We start from the raw sequence: 7,445 nt of genomic DNA, 5'->3' as shown, positions 1-7,445 counted from the left end.
CTCTGTCTCTCTCTCTCTCTCTCTCTCTCTCTCTCTCTCTCTCTCTCTCTCTCTCTCTCTCTCTCTCTCTCTCTCTCTCTCTCTCTCTCTCTCTCCCAATTCAGCTGTGGACAAAGTCACTGTTGAGTGAATTTACACGGGGAGCTTTAAGGGAGTGGGACAGATCATGCAGGACAGTTTGTAGGGGTCAGGGATAAAAAGACACAAGCCATATAAACCATTGGGTGAATTAACTCGAGGTTAAACTGTTCTGTGATTCCTCTTTATGTAACTTGGTGGAGCAGAAGAAACTGGAGGGATTGGCTGTCTTAATCCAGCCACTGGACACCCTGGAAACTGCTGGTCCCTGTCAGTTATGCTTTCCTGGCGGAATAAATCAGGAACTCTCTTCAGCTGGGAAGAGTTGGGTTTGGGTTTTTTTATTTATTTACTGTTTTTGTTTTTAGACAAGGTCTGTGTTTCACAGTCTAGCCTCAAATGCCTTTGGACTTCTGATCCTTCTGCCTCCAGCTTCTTAGGTGCTGGAATTACGGGCATGTGCCAGGAGACCCCGTAATTCCTGGGGGCCAAACTCAGAGCTTTGTGCATTCCAAGCAAGCCATCTGCCAACCAAGACAAATGCCCAGTCCTGAGAATGATGTAGCTCTTTACACTTGAGTTTTGCCTATAATGATATCGTATCGAATAAATGCCAATTTAAAAAAATCACATCATAATAAAAAAAAGAAAGTCACTCTTCAAAGTGAGCATCTGCAAGGAGAAAGACTATGCAGGGGTGGTTTTGATCAACCAGTATTGATGGTTTCCTCTTTCTCATGTGGAGTGGACGGGATTGTGTGGAAGAGACAGTGAATGATGGGAATCCGGGACAGTCAGACACCTTAGTTGAGAAAAGACATAGAAAATGTGCTGTCAGTGTGGAGGAGACTGGTTGAAATGCAAGCAAGCAGGCAGTGTGCACATAATCGTTTCTCTCTGCTCTTGCCTGTGCATGTGATATGACCAGCTGCCTGAGTTCCGGCCTTAACTTCCCTCAGTGATGGACTGTAACCTAGAATTATGAGACAGGCTCTCTCCCACCCTATGCTACTTTTATCAGGAAGTTTTATCGTGATAACAGAACAGCGACCTTCTGTCCTAGGGACGACAGAAACAAGACTGTACCCAACACACTTGCTCAAGCACGATAACATGATGACTACACAGGAAAAACAAGATGAAAAACCCTGTCACTGTCTTTCCAAGTCTGTGCGTTGCTCCTTCTAAAGAATCGATAACAGTAGAATGAAGGGAAATAATAAAATAATAATAAATAAGCAGATGAGGTAGGGGTACAGGGGCAAAGAGGACCACCAAGGGGTTCAGAACAAACCACTCTAGATACAAAATTTCTTCATGATTCTTTGTTGACTTAGGAATGCACACATTTGGGGCTTTTATTCTACTGTATGTTTGTATTTGTTCAGTCTCAATCAAGTAATATGTGTGTGTGTGTGTGTGCATGTGTATAATATTTGTTGTCTTGTTTTGCTTGTCACTCCGAAATATATTTGGTGGTGGTGGTGGGAGTGTGTCTGTGTGTGTATTTGTACATGTGTTAGCTGAAAAATAACTTTGATATCATTTCTCAGGCACCATATTTGGTTTTGAGTTATGGTCTTGCATCAGCCTGGAACTTACCAAATAGGCTATGCTGGCTGCCCAGGAGACCCCAGGCTCTGCCTGGCTGTGAGGCCTTCCCAGCACTGGGAATACACGCATATACCACCATCCCCAGGTATTTTATGTGTGTTCTATGGATTGAGATCAGGTCTTTAGGCTTCAAGGGATTAATTTACCAACTAAAATATCACCCCAGTCCAAGACCCCAGTTTTGAAAACGGAACTAAAGGTATTCTCAAGTGTTATGAAGACTAGAAAAAAAAAGAAATTTGGGAATGTGGTTAGGGACCCAGAAATCCTACATAGCATTATATTCTGTGCCCAAGACACAGTGATTAAGATATAGAATGTGACTAAGATACTCTCTCCATAAATATAAGCAAGGCTGTATTACAGAATAGCATTTAAGTGTCCAACCTTCATTTCATTTTCTGTAGTCTACTTTGTAAGGACGTGTGCACATCTGGAGCGAAAAGGCACAGTCCAAGAAAACTGGGGGTGGTTAAGATCCAAGAATAAAGTTATTGTCGTGGAGCACAAATGGGTGGTTCTTTGGAACAGCCTTTCCTTTACTGTATAATAATTCATCATTCACTAAGGGTAAAGTACAATGTTGCTGTTCTGGAATGCATTGCAGAGATGACTCCAAGAGTTGGTGTCTGCATGCTTCTAGCCATAAACGGTTACAGATGGGTTCTTAGGGGGTCTGTGGATTGCACGATGAAAAAAAAAAGAAATTACTTGCCTTGCCTTTTATTCTTTGTAGAGTTGCAGGAGTTTGTAACTTACTAGTGCCTGAATCCTCTACAACAGACTTCGCCCTAAAGGGCTCTGTACTTAGATGGCACCTGATATTTGACCCAATCTCTAAGCAAAGGGAAGAGCTTAGTACATAGTCAGGTCATGTCCCACATTTGAAAATAGCTAGCGTGAGCCCCTGGTATTTCTCTCGCATTCCAATACATTTTCTATTCCAATATATGTTCGACTCCATGCATGTTCCATTCCAGTATGTGTTCTAGTTCATACATGTTCTATCCCATGCATATTTTCTTCTATGCATGTTTCATTCCTATGCATGTTCCAGTCCATTATGTGCATGCTTTATTTCTTGCATCTTCAATTCTGTGCATGCACTAATTAAATGCCTGTTCATGCATCTTCTATTCCATGTATCTTCCATCCCATGACATGTTCTATCCAAGGCATATTTTTCCAAGGCTTCATTTGATATGCCATCTAGGAAAAGGTGTCTTTCTAGCAAGAAATAAAAGCAGCCACGGAATCAAATATTCTCTCCAAACACCTACAACAGAGATGCCAATACTGGTACACTTGCACAAAAGATTTCTAGAAGTAAATTCAGACGTGAGTTAGCAATAGATCTCAAATGGGTGCAGAACTGACCTTGTGCCCACTTCAAACTGCTAAAGAGACAACATCCTTAAGCCATGGGAGGAGGCAGCTGAATTGGCAGTGAACTTCAAATGCTTGGCCTCAGTCTCTCCCAAGAGAAAAGCTACCCCGCCTTCCCTTCTCTTTCATCTCTTTATTCTGTCCTCTGAAAATATTGATTTTGGAGCCAGGGGATGGTTCCATGGGTACACTACCACAGCACAAGCAAAAAAACCTGAGCTTGGATCCCCAGAACTCACATAAAGCCGGACACTGGGGATGCTGAGATGGACAAGCGGGTAAAGGTACTTGCTACAAAGTCTATTCTGAGTCTTGTCTCTAGGATGCACATGGGGAGAAAAAAACCACTTCTGCAAGTTGTCCTCTGACTCCCATTCACAAACCGTGGCATGCACGCGCGCGTGTACACACAGAGAATAAACAGATATGTGTAATTTCTTTAAAGGACTTAGTAATACACGTCTGTAATGCTAGCTCTCCTACGACAAGGTAGCTAGGAGAATCCTCAGAAGCTTGTTGGCTAGTTACCTTGGCATACACCACAGTAAACAATAAGAGGCCTTGCCTCAAACAAGGCAGAAGTCAAGAACTAACATCCTGTATTCAGGCACGCACACACAAATACACACATGAACATTCACACACACAATCATTAAATCACTTGCTCTGATGCCCCCATTCATGACTTCTCTCCTCCTTGGCTGGAATGGCCTCTGAATGCACCTGCCTACCTCTCGTGTTCTCACTCTGTCTACCATTCCCATTGCCCCAGATCACAGACACATTCCAGATCTCCTCACTTCCCTGACCAAAGGTTTGGGAGGCTCCATTGCCTGCCAGGTAAGTCCAAGAGCATCAGCATAACAACGCGCCAGGCCTTCTGTCAAAGGCAGTTCCCACTTTTTCCCCCAGCCTCTAGAAGATCCCCACCCCACGCACCCCTGCTCAACGTTAGTCATACTGCTTAACCCGTCACCCACTGACTTCGCCCTCCTCGCAGAAGACAAGCCCCCCCCCTTGTCTCCGCCTGCTTTGCTCATATTCTTCTTTCAGGATTCACCCCAAACATTTCTCAAACCTCTCCCCAGTTCCACTCAGAACACTCAACATCTCTACTTAGGTTGCATATTTTAATAATTACATTTTAACCATTTCTTCTCAGCCCCCTGAGCTCTCAGGGTATAAGAACTGGATCCTTCATTAATCATGATATGCCCCTAGCTGCCTTTCTTTGGAGAACCCTCCCGGAGGCTGCAAGGTGTTACTGCCCTTGCTTGACCTGGCTGCTGGCTGTCGTACTGGACCTTCCATAGCCGCAGCCCAAGGCAGAGAAGCAGAGGCAAGCGGCTCTGAGCACAAAATCTGTCTGTGGCAGGCATGTCCATCTGTGGAACTAGGACACTTCGGAGTCAGGATTTGCACTGTGAACGTCATCTATGGGTCTGCTTCTGGAGAACCCAACAGAGGCACAGAGGCCAGGGCAAGAATGTCCCAAGGATGAGCCATGGCAATACTCCATCTAGGGCCCAAACGCTCCTCCACTTCCTGCACTATCACTTTACCAGGAAGTCCCTGGAAAAAACACACAGTGAGTGGTCCAGGCACCAAAGCATCCCCATCCCCTTCCATAATAAACACGCTTCCATACCATTATTCCCAGGGCCTGGGGCATCCATCTTGCCCTACGTTTTCCACTTAAAATTAAACACATGAAGTGTTTACTCCTTCAAAACTTTCCTATTTAATCCATCTGTTTCCTAACCCTGTGTCATTACAAAAGTAAAGAATTCTGAATATAATATAGCAAGCTATTGGATTTTAATCCTACTTTAACAACAACAACAAAAACCTGGAACCATTTCTATGGTCAAAATATAGCACCTACATACACAAAGTGTCAAATTGGTAATAATGGACCTTACCAATATGGGGTTAAGTGGTGATTACATTAATAAGATCTTACCAACTCAGGAAGCTAGGGACATCTACTGTGTGCTCATTAATGACAAATCCCCGAATATTTTCTTCTGGAGTTCTTCAGTGAATTTAACTCTCCTCTAAAGGTCTTGTATTTGCCTCTGATCCACCTCCTTCTCAACATCTTCTGCCGCAGACATGAACAAAAGTCCAGGCATTGCAGAGTAACTATACTCAGCAAACATTCCCCGGGGTGAGCCATGCCACACTGGGATGCTCAAAGCACGTTACTGGGGAGTTTAAGGCTCATGAACAGCTGTGTGGGATCATCACACATTACAGCATTGCCCGTGTAAAATGCCATTGTGTTTTCTGGGTCAGAACAGTAGTCACGTGGCCAGGTCTCCAGCAGCCACTGAATGGACTTATATAACTTATTCAGACCGTCATGAGCACTTACGGAAACCGAACCTGGAGCTGTCTGATCAAAACTAAGGTTTTATTGACAAGGAGACAAGAGAACAGCCACTCTGTCCACAGCAATATGCACAAGCATTGTGGTTTACTGTGTGCTCTATAGGAGGGGGGTGGAAGGACAACAGAATGGGGGTCATGCAAATACAGCATACATATATGAAATTTTTTAAATGTATTTTCAAAAATGGTAGACACTAGTAGAAGAACAAATGGATGTTGTTTACCTTTGGAGTCCTGTTTCTTGGCATATTAGATCACTTCTGCCAGGCCCTGAGAGGTGAGAAAACTGATCCATGGATCTACTTCCATGTCCACTTTCTCCCAATGACCCTACTCATTCTCCCAAATGCTTGCCCTTTCTTCCCCGGGCCATGTTCCTGTGCCATATCTCAGAGTTCTACATTCTATATCACCTCTCCACTTTCAGTAGACAATGAGGGATTTAACAAAAAGCTAGCAACATGAAGTTCCGCATTCAGTATCTCCCCAAACCCAAGGCAGCTCTTATGATCCCTGCTCATTTCTGAGACCCTACTGTGAGCCAGCTGGCTACAGAAAACCCTACGAGTTCTCCCAAAATTAGATGACATATAGAATACAAATGAAGAAGAGATTGAACTATTAATACAAAACTCACAGCTCAAAACATGCAAAAACCCCTTACTGTGCTGTGTGGGACAAGGCTTGCCCTAAGTGCCGCATGCAAATGAAGCCACCTCAGGCTCTTAACCAACCAGCAAAAGGAAGCATTCACTCCCAGCAAACACATGCCCAGTCATTTTTATAGATAAGAAATCTGAAACTTCAAAGGGTGAGTAGTTTAAACTCACCCAGCTGGACAGTAACAGGTAGTATTTAAAGTTGGCCCTACCTCCCAAAGCTCGCCCACCACAACGCTGCAGGAATCTGAGTCCGGCCTCTGATCTTCCAGGTTTATTTCATACTTGACATCAGGACGCTAAGAATTGAATTTGTTCTCCATATAGCTCACAGTCAACCTGGCTGAAGAAGACAGAACTGGCAGTCAGTGAAAAGATATATAACAAATTTCCTCTTGAGAGTAGGGAGCAAAAGATGGTCCCTGTCAAACTTAGAAGGGGGACCCAGGGGAAGACACGCCACTGGCATTTCCTCCCTTTGTCCCCTTCAGGCCACACACTAAATCTCCATGAATTAAGACAATTGCCCATTTTACCCATTTTAAGTAGCTTGTACTTCAGAAGTATCCTGATGAAGGGTTCTGCTATAAAACGTTGGAATCTTTAGTTCCCCATCAGACTAGAGTTCTCTGGAAGAGAGAGATTAAAAAGTCACTATGCTGTCTGAAGTTACCCCTGCAGGAAGTTTCCTGTCTCTGCTTGTCTCTTCAATGTCACTTTATTCTTGTAGCCTTCCCACAGCATAGGCTGCATGCAGGAAGATGCAGCTTAAAGCCTGTTTCTATCGTGCACGCACGCACACACACACACACACACACACACACACACACAGAGAGAGAGAGAGAGAGAGAGAGAGAGAGAGAGAGAGAGAGAGAGAGAGAGAGAGACTTTGGCGCACCTTTGTCTCTTGCTGCTATTGTTTGGCTATAGATACTTAGATTTTTAAACAGGGTCAACACATGACTGAATCTTTTCTCCAGAAAGATTTCTCTTCCTGCAAGGAGAAGATTTCAGAAAGACAAACCAGCTATCTAAGGGTTCCTCCAAGCCTGCAACTCCCCGGGTCCAGCCTCCAGGAGAAAGCTAATGTGTGCTCATCAATACAACTATTTAAACAACCCAAAGAATTAAAAGGAAATCAGTATGATGGTCTCAAAGACAGGGGCTTCTCAGGTAGCCTAAAGGACTGTGTAAAAAATATGGAAAATAATATAATAATCTTTACCATTTGCTTTCACTCAGTCACTAACACAGACATACACACACTATCACCACCACCACCATCACCACCATCACTACCATCACCACCATCAC

Source organism: Microtus ochrogaster, chromosome 19 (assembly GCF_000317375.1).
Source record: "Microtus ochrogaster isolate Prairie Vole_2 chromosome 19, MicOch1.0, whole genome shotgun sequence".
In the NCBI taxonomy this organism is placed as follows: domain Eukaryota; kingdom Metazoa; phylum Chordata; class Mammalia; order Rodentia; family Cricetidae; genus Microtus; species Microtus ochrogaster.
The sequence above is the reverse complement of the archived record's forward strand: the minus strand, read 5'-3'. Positions refer to the sequence as shown.